General features: G+C 45.9%; 1 protein-coding gene across 13 annotated transcripts in view; it reads right to left on the bottom strand.

The window, feature by feature from the left end:
- Erich1 (glutamate rich 1) overlaps nt 1–15,141 on the bottom strand; it is a 142,516-nt gene that overhangs the window by 41,292 nt on the left and 86,083 nt on the right. Inside the window, exons 7-8 of one of the 13 annotated variants that reach the window (XR_012441598.1) lie at nt 3,998–4,073; nt 168–3,004 (exon numbers count right to left, since the gene is read on the bottom strand). The exons of 9 other annotated variants lie outside the window; for them this stretch is intronic. The gene's annotated coding sequence lies outside the window, so the exon portion shown is untranslated. Of the gene's footprint in view, nt 1–7; nt 3,005–3,997; nt 4,074–15,141 lie in introns of those variants that run through there. 3 more of the 13 variants (XR_012441600.1, XR_012441597.1, XR_012441599.1) reach the window with 3 other exon arrangements.

Below are 15,141 nucleotides of genomic sequence, written 5' to 3'. Positions count from 1 at the left end.
ATCATTAGACCCTCATCAGAGCCATGCCCAGGTTTCACATTCCCTCCCCCCATCACTGTCCTGAGGCCCCAAAGCTGAGGAGATGAAATGCCCTGAGGTTCACCAGGAACCTTCCATGGAGCCCAGGAAGGGCACAGGACTCAGATTTCCAGCATGGGGGTGGAAACTGAGGCTCCAGGAGCCTGTCTGGCCCGGCAGTCACTCACAGCAGGTCCCATGCGTGTCCTTGGAGGAGGCTTGTACATGCTGCTCTAAGACAGGAAGGGGATTAATGCAGCCATCTCTGGGTCAGATTTTGCATGCTGGAAGAGACTCCAAGTCTGAGGAACCTGTCATGTTGGAACTAAGATTGTTGCACTGTCGCTAGTCACATGGTGGCATGTGACTACAAGTGAATGCCGAATTCCAAGGTCTTACTGAAGCCAGGATGAGATGCAGAGAGGATGGTGCAGTCAGGAGGCTGACCCACCTTGATTATGAACCCACACAAGCTGGGCATCTGCATGCAGAGTACTGAAAAAAGGGACTGAGATATGGTCCAAACAAGCATCTGTACAAGAATAATAGAAACTCCATGTCTTGAATTATTCCTGTGAACTAGCAAACTGCTAGAATTTCCGGATTTCCTTGATCTCCCAGTCACCAGAAAACATCACAAATACTATTGCCAGATTAGAGTTAACTCAAAAACAACTGTTTCCACTGCTGAAAAACCTTCAGCCCAGCTTTCTTCCTAAGATGGCACATGAGGACTTCCAATAATATCTTACCTTACTTCAGTTTGTTCTAATTAACATATGTTTACTGTGCATATGAATGACATTCAGTGTGATATTTCAACACATGCATACAGTGTGTGCACTGACTAAATTCATCCTTCCTTCATCCATCCCCATCCTTCTTCCCCACAGCTCACAATCACTATCCTTCATTCAAGTCAACATGGTTTTTTTGGCCTCCACATATAAGAAAATGTGGTATTTGTATCTCTGCGTCTGGCTTATCACCTTAACATAATGTCCTCCAAGTCCATCCATATTAAGGAAAGTGATAGGATCTCATTCCTTATGGCTGAATAATGCTGCACCGTTTTTTCTATGGGTTCTCTCACGTTGGGCATCTAGGCTGATTTCTCGTGTTGGCTGTTAAGAACAGTGAGCACCTCAGTGAACATGGTGTGCAGGCGTGCCGATTCCCCTTTCTTGGAATAGATACCACTAGTGGGCTTGCTAAATTCTAGGGGAGATTTTTAGTTTTTTGAGGCGCCTCCAGAATGTTCTTCATAATGGCTATACTAATTTACATTTTTTCACAGTTTGAACTGGTGTCGGGTTTGAACTCAGGGCCTTGTGCTTGCTGAGCATCCAGACCTGTTTGATTTTAGTTATTTTTCAGAGAAGGCGTCTTGCTTTTTGCCTGGACCTGGCCTCAGACTATGATCTATGCCTCCTATGTAGCTGGGAGCATATATGCACACCACCACACCTGGCTTGTCTTTGAGATAGGGTCTCACTTTTGCCTGGGCTGGCCTTGAACTTTGATCTTCCTATCTCTGCCTCCTGTGAATGTAGAATGTAATTTACATTCTTACCAACAGTGAGCCAGGGCACTGGCAAAGCAGATCATAAAGAAGGCACAGGCAGGTGGCTGGGACCTCTTAGAGCCTCCCTTTAGTCTGTACTCAGTTGGGTCTGTGGGAAGCCCTACCCCCATTGAACTCTTTGTGAGACATACTGGGGGAGTTGGACTCTGACTCACACCCTCCGCATCACCACTCCTGGACCTCATCTGCAGGGCACAGCTCAGGGCTTGAGAGCAGGAAGCAGAAGCAGCATGCCATCTGTGAGGGTGACATCAGGGGGAGCTCTCTAAACCCCACACTCACTAGCAATCACTCCAGGACTTCAATCCAGTCCCCACTTCTCACGCAGACCCTCAATGAAGTGATATTACACAGCAGGTTATATGAGCTTCCTCAAGTCTACTTCCTTTTGTCATCTATTTTGAAAGATATTCATGGGGACATCTTGGTTTGATTTCACTTAATACACAAACGATATGCTGGTCACTGTCTCTCCTTCATCCCAAATAGGTACAATTGTAGTGACCATTTGGCCAGTCCTTCAAAGCACCAGAACAGTGATATAACCTGTAACAGTCATCGACAGTCCACCTTCCACTGTGGACCTGGTGATTGGAGGTCACCTGCCCTGGGTTCTTAGCAGGGCTTGCCCATCTCCATGTCTCCTCCTCTCTCCTTGGTCCCTCCCCACCTTGTCCTTTCCTTTCTCTTTTCCTTTCTGTGTCTCATGCTGTCTGCTGTCTCTGTCTCTCATTGAATGGATGTTCAGTTTGGCACCCTTCCTTGGAAATGCAGCATGATGGTGGGTTATACATGTCGTTCAGCTGGGCCACGTGGTGCCTACATATGTGGCAGACATCATTCTGAGAGTTTCTGTTCTTTTGGATAGATTAACTTTTACATAAAGAGGCCTCCCACGATGTGGGTGGTTGTCATATAATCAGCTGAAAGTGTGGAAAGAACACAGCCTGGCCTTCCCTAGCACTAGCCCTCCTGGCCTCCAGCCTGTGCCAGTCACCTGCCTCACAACCATGACAGCCAAGTGCTTGTAAGTGTTTCTCATATGACCCAACCTGTTAGGAACTGAGCAATTCAAGATTTGAGCTGGATATGCCACAAGTTTACTTCTAGGGTAAAACCCAAGGCCAGCCACTTCCATTATCAGAATCCTCACCTTGGCTTTTCTTTGAGTTAGGTCTCAAACAGGAAGAAAATAGCCTGCTCCTAAGGATGGTCCTATTAGTACTGCACGTCTTGGGACGGGAGTCACCTGTTCATTGGTCTGGTCCCTTTGCAGTTCTTCTGAGGACATTCTTTCTCCAGCTGGAAATCCAGCGCGGCTGTAACTGTTCCCTCCAAGGTAAGTCCTCTGAAAGGCATAGCCCAGGAAGGGCCAAAGCCTGAAGACTGGTTGGAGGCAACCTGGGGTGGGGGGTTGGGGGAAGGGGGTTGTGAGAAGTGCATCTGCTTCAGCGGCTGTCACCACTGTTAAGAGCTCCTGCAGCAGACATTCACTCTTTCTCAGTCCTGACACCAGGAGTCCAAGGTCAAGGTGTGAACAGGGTTGGCTCCTCCTGAGGCTGCAAAGGAATGTCTGCTCAGCCTCCCCAGTTCCTGGTGGGTTTTTGGGGATCTCTGGCAACCCTTGGCTCGCAGATCACCATGGTTCCACCTCCACATTCACACAACCTCACAGTCATGTTGGGTTAGGGTCCACACTACTCCACTGTAACCTCATCTCACTGTCACTGTAACAAATCTCATCTGTGACAACCATATTTCCAGACATCACTTTCTGGGGTATCAGGGGAGTGGGCTATAGCTGTAGCACATGGCCATCTCAGAAGGTGAGAGAGCAGGAGTAGGTGGGGAGAGCTCTGGACCACAATGCAAGTCTAACCCCATTTAAAGAGAGCTGGGGCGGGGGGTGGGAAGGTGGGGGCGCTTCAGGGCATGCTGTAAAGAAATGTGGCCATGTTGATGGGAGCTGGAGCAAGTTGCTCATTAGCATGGTCCTGAGGAAGGTTCTTACACTTAGCACAGGTATTGTGAGCTCTGTGTAGAGCAAAGCAGACCACAAGGAGCAGCATGTGCTGTTGGTCAGTTGCATGCTTCTGCAGCAGGTTCTGCTGAAGGACACCCAAGCAATGCACCTTCCCAGGGTGGGAAGAGAAGTACAGCCTCTCATTTGTGCATGAATGTGAAGCTCCCAGATGAACACAGCCATCCAAATACAGCAAGACAACAAGAAAAGCAACATATCACAGCCAAGTACAGGTCACTTCATGTATGCAAGGACAAATGGACACCAGAAACTCTATCAACAAACTAGCCACAGTTCTAGTCACTACAGATACATACAGCATCACCAATCCTGCTCAGGATTTTGTGGGCCAGAAATTTGGGAGTACTCACAGTTTTGCCGGTGTCTCTCCTGCAGTGTTAATCTGCAGGCTCAACAAAGCCAGGTATCCAGTGGTTCACCTCATGGCTGTGGGTGGGAGCACAGGGGAGCCTGCCTAAGGCCTCCATGTGGCCTCGGGCACAGCAGACCCATCTGTACCCAGCACTGTGCTAGCTCCCCAGAGCGAGGGCCCCATGAGATCAGGTGACCATCGTGACCTGGCCATGAGGGCCACGCGGCTTCACTTCCACCAAGTTCTTTGCTCATAGAGATTGGGTCATCTCAGGTGCAAAGGGAAGGACAGAGAAACAAATTGTGACTTTTTTTTTTCTTTTGTGGTACTTGGGTTTGAACTCAGGGCCTACACCCTGAGCTACTCTGCCAGCAGTTTTTTGTGTGGGTTTTTTTGAGATAGGATCTCACAAACTATTTGCCCAGGCTGGCTTTGAATGACCATTCTCCTGATTTTTGCTTCCTGAGTAACTAGGATTATAGGTATGAGCCACCAGCGCCCTGCTAAATTGTGACTTCTTAAGCTACACAATGGATTCAAGGAGAAAAACAAAATTGTGTCTCAATAGATGAAAAAGCTTATTTAATGATGCCTAACCCCGTCTATGAGAAAGAATCTCAGGAAAAAAAGAATAAAGGGAAATTCACTACCTTGAAAAAAGGCAATGTAATAAAATCTACAACAGATATCAGCTTACATGAAATTTAGATAATTCTTACAAAGACAGGATGAAGGCAAAGACATTTGCCATCCTTGCTACTATTATCCTAACATTTGATGTCCTGGGCAAAGCTGTAAGATTTAAAAATAAAGAATTAAGTGTGAAGATTACAAGAAAGAGATAAACTGCTACTATCTGTGGTTGATAAGATCAATTGTAAAAAACAAAAACAAAAACCCTCCTGTATATAACTTTCCCTCAATAGCATGGATGTACTTTAGAACTAATAGGAAATTCAGCATGGTCATCAGACATAAAATCAGCCAATAGGAATCATAACTATTCTTGGGCTGAGGGCATGGCTCAAGTGATAGAACTCCTGCCTAGCAAGCATGAAGTCCTGAGTTCAAACCCCAGTACCACCAAAAAACGCCTCCAAAACAAAAAAGGTCATAACCATCCCTCTACTGCAGCAATAATCAACTGGAAAACATTGTAAACAAGATGTAATTTACAATGTCAGTACTAGAACATCACCTTACATTCTTCACAATTATATGCTAAGGTACAAAGGTACAATCTCCATTAAGAAACAGAATATGCTATATTATACTCATATAGAATCCTCCTCCATGAGGGCTGGGATGTGCTTTGTTTTCTTCATCAATGAATCCCAGGGATTAGAATAATGAAAGATTCTAAGTATGGAAGAATCAATAAGAATCAAGAATTAGCCTAAGAAAGAAAACACAAGATATTTATGAAGAAACATTCTAACCAGCACTGAAGGACAAAAGAGGAAGAAATGAGTAAGTGGGAACATACGTGGTTTTGGATGGAATTACTTGACATTGTGAAAGATGCCAGTCTCACTCAAATCCCTTCTTTGCAAAGAAAATAAGAATCCCAGCTGGAATTTTAGATAAACTAAAGAATACCACTAGAAATTTCATGAAAAAGCAAAAGAACATGAATGCAAAGTCCATTTTATAATGTACAAGCAAATAGGGGCCTGCCTCATGGTAAGCAGGGCTGGCAACAACTGTGTGGTTCTATGTAGAGCAAACACACAGACGAACAAAACAGTCAAAAATGGACCCACAGCCATATTGAAGAGTGATAAAAACCAGGATACATCTCTGTGCCATCTTCAAGAGACTGGTGGTAGATACAAGGACACAAAAAGGTTGAAGGTGAAAGGTCAGAAGACATTCCATGCAAATGGAATCAAAAGAGTGTTGGGTGGCAAACAGGTATAGGACAGGTTTTCCAAAAGGTTAAGATTGAGAATGTTGATCACTATGTGGAGAAAATAAATAAACCTGAATCCTTAATTTCATCCCAACAAGTGTGGACTTAGGCTGAACTAAACACTACAATGTTAAAAGGGTACTCATAAAGCTTTGAATGAAATACAGAGCTTTGCATTTCAGAATGGGGAAAGAATTCTTAACCAAAGCCTCACAAGTAAAAATCATCAAGCCAAAATATTGATAGATATAAAACATAATTACTGTCATGAGCAAGCTATGCTAGAAATATAGATGGACACACTGTCTTTCCATAATGTCAGAATTTTGAAGTCCACAAGCTAATATAGATGGACACACTGTCTTTCCATAATGTCAGAATTTTGAAGTCCACAAGCCACAAGTCAATTTCAGTGGCTTTCATTTGCCAAGTACTACTGATTTCACCCGACAGCAATGAGCCACTGGCAACACAGGGTTTTTGTTTTCGTTTTTTTTTAATTATAATCTTAGTTACTAATATTAATCCTCAAATCACACATTGCACACAATGATAGATGACAGAAAGAAGGAAGGATAGATAATAGATGCTACAGAATGGCTATGAAAGGTTTACAGAGGTGGCAGAGCTCAGAGGACTTGTTTTTACAGCACAATGAAAGTTGTTATAGATGCAAGAAGGTCTCTGAAGAGGACCAGATAAGAAGTTTTATGAACTGCAGGTCCAGGTGGCAGGCAGTTTTGAGTGTCAGTTTGAAGTGATCCACATATCATAGGCACAAGAATGTGTGCAAGTGCTGCAGCCCAGGGACAGAGAAAGAGGTCCTTCACTGTGGTGATTTTCCTGAATGAGGCTCATGATGCTGACTGGGTGATGGGTCAGTGTGCCTGCCATGTCTTGGTTGTGGGTGCTCCTTCTTTTACAGGTCCCAGGCCAGGCATTACATCTGATGTGATTGATAAGATGATGTATCTGGTGTTTCTGATGTGATCTGAAATACTCACATGTAATTGTTTATTGGCACAAATAAATTATCAGTTTGTGCCTCATGGTGTGCTGGCAGATGGTGGTTGTTTACTTGTGTAAATAACATGTAGAGTCATCCTATCTTGATACTTATACTCAAAATGGAGTAGCTAGGACAAAACTGTTGCTTTATATAACGGAGGAACTCAAGAGTAGAAACAGCCTTAAACCTGCTGTTCTATACCATATAGAGTAACCCACAGTAGGCCCAGCCTGTTTAGTCACTATTTCTGCTCAGTAAGAGCACAATGAACAGAGAGCTGGAATTCTGGAGGATAATCTTCCCAATGTCTAGAATAGACAACAGAGTCACAGAATAGTCAAGAACTCCTTCAGGTCAATGAGGAAAAAGAACCCTATAGAATATAAGAAAATGACATCACTGGGCAAATCCTCAGAGAGGGGAAACTCAAAGGCCATCAGGTATATGGACACCTGATTGAACTCATTAGTGAGCAGAGAAACACAAAAATAAAACAGTGAGGTGACATGTTTTCCCCATTGACACAGCAAAGAAGTAGGGTGGGCCTGCTGGCTTGGGTATCATGGGAAGCGGGACCTTTATGAGTTGAGTTGCTGCCAGCTGTGGTGTTCTGGGAGCATTCCTCATGGTCTCAGTGGTTTCTATGACTGCCATTAGGGTACTATTTGTAGGATCATGGTGTCATTGCAGGGGAAGTGTATGTGTTGGGTAAAGGTGGTGTTTATATCCATGGGGTCAACCAATGCCAGTCCCTCAGTCTTGATCTTCTTCTACCGACCACCTAACAATGGCCTGTCCCACAAGCTGAAGTCACAACCATGTCACATGCTCCAACACCTGGGAAGAGGGACAGAAGAAGGGCAGAGGACCTGGCTTGGAACCTGCACCCAGAATTTCCCCTAACAACCTCACTGGCCAGAAGTTGGCTACCTGGCCATGCCCAAGTGCAAACTGAAACTCATTCCATCAATTACTAAAAGGAGAAAGGAGAGTAGATATTGGGGATGTGTGTTACTTTTGTGTTGTTGTGACCCAAACACCTGTAAAATAACTTAAAAGAAGATTTTTTTTGGCTCAGTTTCTGAGGGTTCAGTCCATGTTGCTTAGCCCCATCCACTGGGGCTCAACATCATGGCAGTGGGAGTGTGTGGCAGAACACAGCTGCTCGGCCCATATCTTGGTGGATAGGAAGCAGAGAGAGGAAGAAAAAGGGGCCAGGGACAACATGCAGCTCCCAAGAACCATCACTAGTGACCTGACTCCTTGAGCTAGACTCTACCTCCTACACATTCCACGACTCCCCAAAATATTGCCACCAGCTGGGGACCAAGCATATAACACATGAGCCCATGGGGCACATTTTATATCTAAGCCATAACAGGACAGCTGGTTTCTGCCACAGGAAAATGATGAGCAAAACATGGCTGCTGCAAACTGAAGTGTTAGCAGTCAGAACCCCAAGGAGACAACAGGCAGCAAAATGTGGAGAAATGGAAAAGGGGTGGGGCACCAAGACCGCATACATTGGTGGAAACAACACAGGCAAACTTACGCATCAAGCCCATGCAGAGGCCACATGCTTTGGGGCTGAGCTCTGGGGGTCTGGTCTGCCGGGATGCATGACTGGCCATGTTGCAAACCAACAACACACACAGCTCCCTGTAGCTAAGGTTAGAGAAGAAAAACAGCACAGACAGTAGACAGCTGGAACTAAAAGAGATTTTAATCAGTTCCAAACATGCAGTTAGGATGTAAGCTGACTGACTTCCTCTTTCTGTCCATGTGTGCATCTGTGCCCCTGTCCAACTGGGACCCACAGTCATCAGTCTGGCACAGCACCGTCAAAGTGCACTTTGAACACAGACCTGTGGGAAATCATGCTTTTGCTTTTGTTTCACATTTTGAGAACACTAGACAAAAGAAGCTTCTTTGCAAGTGGCTAAATACAGTTATTTTATATTTTGGTGGCTGGGAGAAGCTTCATTTCAGAGATGAAAGTGAAAGGCGAAATTTAACAATTGTACAATGATAGTATATTCACACACAGTATAAAATAGTGTGAACCTAATGTTCTAAAGTGCAAAAACAGAGAACGGCTCTGCCCTTCTTCCATACATTCCTACATGCAAAAGAGTGTTTCCTGCCTAAAGCTCTCACTGTCTTCCTGGATTCGTTCCAATGGGCATGTACAGGTGCACATAATTCAGGGCTCAGCAGGATGATTTGCCAAATTATTCAAAACTCCTGTTGAAATGTGCCCACTCTGAAGTGCAGGCCTAGCTGCTGCTTACGTGCAGACAACACTTTATTGACCTGATGAGTTTAGACACAGGGACTGAAATCCAAATCATTTTCCTCCTCTTTACCAAGACTCCAGGAGCTAGAAGTCAGTGTATCTGTGCTCTCAGAACTTTCTTTAGAATAGCTAAATATTCACCTAAAATACCAGACATAACACACTGCCTTTGACTTCATCCTGAATGGAGCTTACAGTGGCTGGTGGGAATTTTAATAATTCAAAATGGCTTTTATATTCAGAGTATAGTAAACTGCCTGCTTGACAAGAATTGGTCTCTTCTGTGCTCCCTCAAAGCCAGAAGAGTTCCACATGGATCCCCTGTGCATCTGTGGAGAGGCTTAGAACCACCAGGGCCCATGGGACAGAAGCATCTGTGAGAGCAATGGCATTCACCCCTCTTGAAAAGCCAAAATGTTCTTCTTGGTTCATTGGAGCCAAATGTGCCTTCCTGAGTCCTGACTCCAAGAGAAGAGATTCAGATTATTAACTCTTCCTCTTGGGAGAAGCCAGAAAAGACTGAGATTCGAGTCTCCTGACCCCAACCTGGGTCTTGCACCAGCAGCCGTAGGGACTGGCACACTCCAAGCTGTCAAGAAACAGGGGGCCCATTTATCAAATGTGGATGGTGGCAGAGCAGCAAGGCAGAACAAAATCTGGATTTAAAGTACCTTCCACATGCTGGACTCAACTAAGAAGACATGTCAGGAAAAGCACTGGATGTGACACCCACAGTGATCATGCCATCTGGCTGTCAAGCCATCAGGGCTGTGAAACCTGAGGATTGATCTATAACAGGGGAGGCAATGCCTTCTCTTTTGTGAGTGTGCCATGTGCCTGGCACACTTGATGTCTTGTGTAGAGGAAGGAGGAGGATCTTTCTGTTGGGAGCATGTGGATTTAAATTTGCAGGAATGAAAAGTTTCTGTGCAAGTTCGTCATGAAGTCTGTTCATTTCTCCCCACAGTCTCATGAGACAGGTGTTTTTGGTCTGGTTTTATTTATTTGGTTTGAGAGACAGGGTCTCCTTTGTAGTCTGTGTCATTGAAGTAGTACTCCTGCCTTAGGCTTCCTAAGTGCTAGGCTCATAAGTGTGAGCCACCATGCCCAGCTCTAGGTCTTGCTTTAGATGAGGTGGCTGAGGCTCAGAGGTGGGAGTGCTGGACTGGTTTTTGGTGGGCCTGACCCCACAGCTCATGCTTGATCATACCTTCCTGTTCCAGGTCTCAGTACATATCCAAATAAGAGAAAGCACCCAAGAGCTGTTCCATTTAATTATGTGTGACATACTTGCTACTATGCAGAGAAGCAAAGGGAGGCTCTTTCCACTGAGGGTAGCTTAAGGTGGTCCCTCTAGGGACTGTGGCCCACATGAGGGCCCTGGGAACAGCCTGCATTCCTGGAGAGGTTGCAGGCAGCGGTCTTGTCTTTGAAGAGGCATGTGGATGTTGCAGTGCAGGTGGACACACCAAGGGCTTTGCCCCAGGAGAGGAACCCAAGCCTTCATGCATAGGGATCAGGGTGACACCTCCCTACAGTGTGAGACAAAACAGATGACCAAGTGGCTTTGTTCATGGAGACAGGCATCACCTCGCCTGGACACCAGCCCCCAGGGAGTTTGCGCCCATGTGCTCACTTAGCTACTTTATCACTTGTTATAAATTCTCTTTAGCTCAGCTCACAAAGGCTGGGTTTGAATAACAAACTAGAAACTCAACCCTGGGAATCTACAAAAGTTCAGAGCAAGTTAGATCCAGGTCATATATTCAAGGTCCCTTAGGAAAGGCAGTACTGTTTGTTTTCCATCTTGCATTTTCTGACAGCCTTTGCTGCCTTTGGACAGGAGACTGTAGCTATATGATTCATATTCTTAAATTCTAGTTTATTCTTATGCTCAGACATCCCCACACCACTGGCATGTTGTAAGTGAGTCCAATGTAGCAGACAGTAATTACACCTACAGAGAATAATTCTGAATATTTGCATACACAGATTCTCTCAGAATCTTTTGACACTTAAAAATCTAATATAAATTCCACTAGTTTTCTTTGGCTTTTTTATCCTATAGACTTGAAATTTTTCCTAAGCATAGATTTCATGTTCAGATTGTGAGTCTTTTGGTGGACCTACCCCATTGAGGAACTTGCACTTTCCTTCTTTGTCAGGGCTGGGTAGGAGCACTGTTGAATAGTTGGTTGGCTGAGTGAGTGGGTGGCTAAATAATGGATGACTGGATGGTTGGATGGGAGGTTGATTGGATGGGTAGTTGGATGATTGGGTGGCGGATAGGTCATTGGATGGTTGGTTGGATGGCTAGTTCAGTGGATGGGTTGTTGGTTGGTTGAATAGGTAGGTGGTTGGATGGTTGGGAGAGGGTTTGGTTGGATGGGTAGTTGGATGATTGGTTGGGTGGTTGGATGGATAGCTGGTTGGTAGTTGTGTAGGTGGTTGGCTATTCCTTGTTGCCTGGTCCTGCTTGCTGAGTTAATCATCACCTTTGATGTGTGCATGGCCTTTACTCTGGCTTGGTCTCATGATCTTCATTTGCCCATTCCTTCTTTTGTCTTCCCTATTCCCCTCTTCTCCCCCTGCCACAGGCAGTCATAGATGGCAGACTATGTATCTTTTTATTTAAACACATTCCTTCAAAAGTTCTGTTGTTTCATGAGTGTGTATTTTTAAGTGAGAATGTTTTACACAATACATCCCATGATATTACTCACTTTCCCCACAGCTTGCTATTTTAGGGATCCATCCTGATGCTACCTTTTCATCCGGTGTGCTGTCTGCAACAGTGCCAACAGCCATACCACTGCTCATCTCCTTTCTCTGGGAGAAACACCAAGTAGCCCCTATGTCCTACACGAGAATTTCTCTGGGTTCTACCCCAAGAAGCAAAATAGAGTCACAGGCTAGGTCTGAACCTAAGTTGACTACTTAAGTTCTCTCCAGAAAGCTTTAGAATTTAGTTTCTTCAGAGGTGCACATCCCAACATCCTCACCAGCATTTTCCAAAACTTTCCTGAATGCTCTTCTTTTTTTTCTCCTGATAAATTCTGTCAGCTTAGCTATGGAATTTTAAATGAGCAGAGAAGGATCCCTTGTTTACTACCTGGGACTTATTGAGTCCCATATCTGTCCTGTCACCTTTGGCTTCTAGTTCTCCTGTCTCACCTCTAGTCTGCAGTATGGCATTGCCTCTTGCCCTCCTGCCCTCCACATGACTGGTGCTGAAGCCTTGGCCTTCACTTATTTGACAAATACTTATCAAGTCCTGCTATGTGTCAAATGCTGGGCTGTAGTGGTAAAACTAGAAAGAACACAACCTCAGACAGCATCTCAGACTTCATGGGGTGCAGTACAATCTACAAGTGGACCTCATGTGGTTAAGATGGGGGTTACGAAAACCAGTGCAGGTTATCAGAGCTGGAGAATAGGTTGGGAAGCCCAGGCAAAGAAGGACAGCCATGGCCAGGCAAAGGACAAGGAAGAGCATTCCTGACAGCCCCCAACAACAGCACAGGGACCCTGCCAGGGAACCTCTAGTGCATCTTCAGCAGAGAAAACAAATGCTCTATCTTTTGTTAGGAATGAAGATACAGCCCTGGCCTACATAGCTGGGGAGGGACCTGGGGAGCAGAGATTTCTTGATTGTCACTTAGCCATGTTCTTTATATTCTAGAGAACCTGGTGGTACAAAGCTTGAGTTTCTGGCTATCTCTACCCTTTCAATCTGTGGTGCCAAATGTCCAAGACAATGTCTCCAACAGCCAATATCTTCCACAGTTCTGGAGGCTGAAGTCCAGAACATCTGGGTTCTGGTGAGGGCGATTCTGGGTTGCAGACAGCATTGTCTCACTATATACTCACAAAGCAGAAGCAGAAGACAACTCTCTAATCCCATCATAGACCCTGCTCCCATGACCTCATCTAAACCCAATAGATGCCCCAAGCCTCCTGATAGCTCCCATGTGGGAAGCACTCCCATAGGAATTTGGGCGGGGGAAACACAAGCATTTGGTCCATAGCAGGAGCTGTCCTGAGAACATCTTATCTATTCTTGGCTGCTTGAAGGCCTAGTATGGACTTTCAGGTCTGCCTAATTCAGTGTGTCAGCTTCCCAAGGTCTGAGGCTCTAGTCCCCTATTCTCCTTGCTATGGGAGCTGTGGACTTATACCTGTCAAAGATTCTCCTTGCTGAGTTCTGATACAGAAGGAAGGGAAGTAGCTGTTAGCCCACCATCTTTTCCTTGGTTGTCTAAATGCTTTGTTTCTGACACTTTCACAGCCTCTGGCTGCTGATGTGCTTTCATTTGTTTTGACCAACTCTTGGGAAGAGGAGAGCAGGTGCCTTAAGACAAGGGCATCCTGTGAGGGGTTGACTTTCCCAGAAACTCAGATGGATAAATAATAAAACAGATATGACAATTTTGTTCCAAAAAAAACAAAATCAGAAGATGGAAAGGTATTATTCTGGGCTGAGAACCTGGGAGGGCTGGCAGTAGAAGGAGTTGGGCACCGGGAATGAGGGAGCTGCTGTGTCCACAGACACAGGTGAACTAGAGCCTCGGCCGAGCCTGTCCCTGGGTGCCCAGGCAGAAGCTTGGAGAAGGGCACGTCCAAATAGCCCTGTTGTCCAGGTTTCAGCATTCAAACCCACATTTGGGAACAAGAAGTGTCTGGGACGGCCTTCTTTCAGTGAGGTTTTCAGTTCTGCAATAGCAAAGGCTGAGATGATGTGTTGTTGGGCGCTGGTTGTCTGAGGTCTCATACTTGAGGTGTCACCCACATCCTTGGGCCTTGGTAAGCAGGTAAAACCAGTGTGGGGAAAGGTTAAAGGAAGCATGCACATGAGAACAAGCTGCTCTCATGGACATGAGGATGAGCCACCAGCAGGTGAAGAAGGGCCAGTGGATTCCGATGGGCCAGGGAAGAGCTGAGGTCTGCTGCCGGGGTGATGACAGGGAACACGTGTGGCTCACCTGTAAGTACCCTGGATCCCAGGAGTAGCTGAGTGGTTCTAGCATGAGGCTGGACTGAGCTGCTGCAGCACTCAGGCTGTAGGATCAGATGTCCACAAACTTGCTCACTCCCAGAATTGTTCTGGACAGCCACCTATGTAGGTCTGATAAATGGTTGGTCCCCAGAGGGGACCATCACAATCATACCTGAAGCCAAGGGTCTGAACTGTCAGAGGCAGCCACAGGGAGCAGCACATGTGTGCCTCATAGAAGCTGGGCCTGGGACACTGTGCTGCAGCCAACAGCAACAGAGGCACTTCAGGGCTTTTTTACCATGCTGCCACAGGGTCCATAGAGAAGCCTGGAAGGCTCGCCCCTTGAGAAGAATCTCTTCACCGTCTGCCATTGAGGGCAGGTAGGAGAACAAATGGCAGCCAATGGAAGCACCAGTCTGCCCTGCCCTGGAGGCTGCAGTATGGAAGCTTGCTCCTCTCATCTGCAGCAGGAAGCCCTAGACCAGTACTCCTCAGAAATCTCCCTGGACTCCACACACTTCCTCCAGGTAAACGTGAGCCCCAAGGCTGCTGTGCACTTCACAGATCCTACCCATTAACTCTCACAAGACCCTGCAAGGTAGGTGCCTTGGTTTCTGTGAATCAGGCTCTGCATCTGCCCTGGGTCTGATTTGAACGCTGCATTTCTTTATACAGTTCCCAAATGATCCTGTTCCGGAAGGCAGGCCTGGAAGGTTAGTTATAACACAGCCCCAGGTGGCCTCCAGGCCTTGAAGGGAGCAGAGAGGGAAGTCCAATGAGGAAGACAAAGAACATCATTCAGAGCAGAGGTGAGAGGAAAGGACCAGGGAAGAGGGGAAAGAGAAATGAATAGGAGGGGTGTGTTCTGGGAACAAAAAGAGAGGAAGTTGCAGAAGCAGATGTGCTGCAAACAAGTAACATGCCTAGAG

The sequence above is a fragment of the Castor canadensis genome, chromosome 14 (genome assembly GCF_047511655.1).
Source record: "Castor canadensis chromosome 14, mCasCan1.hap1v2, whole genome shotgun sequence".
NCBI classification, from domain to species: Eukaryota; Metazoa; Chordata; class Mammalia; order Rodentia; family Castoridae; genus Castor; species Castor canadensis.
This window is presented reverse-complemented; position numbering and strand designations above follow the sequence as displayed.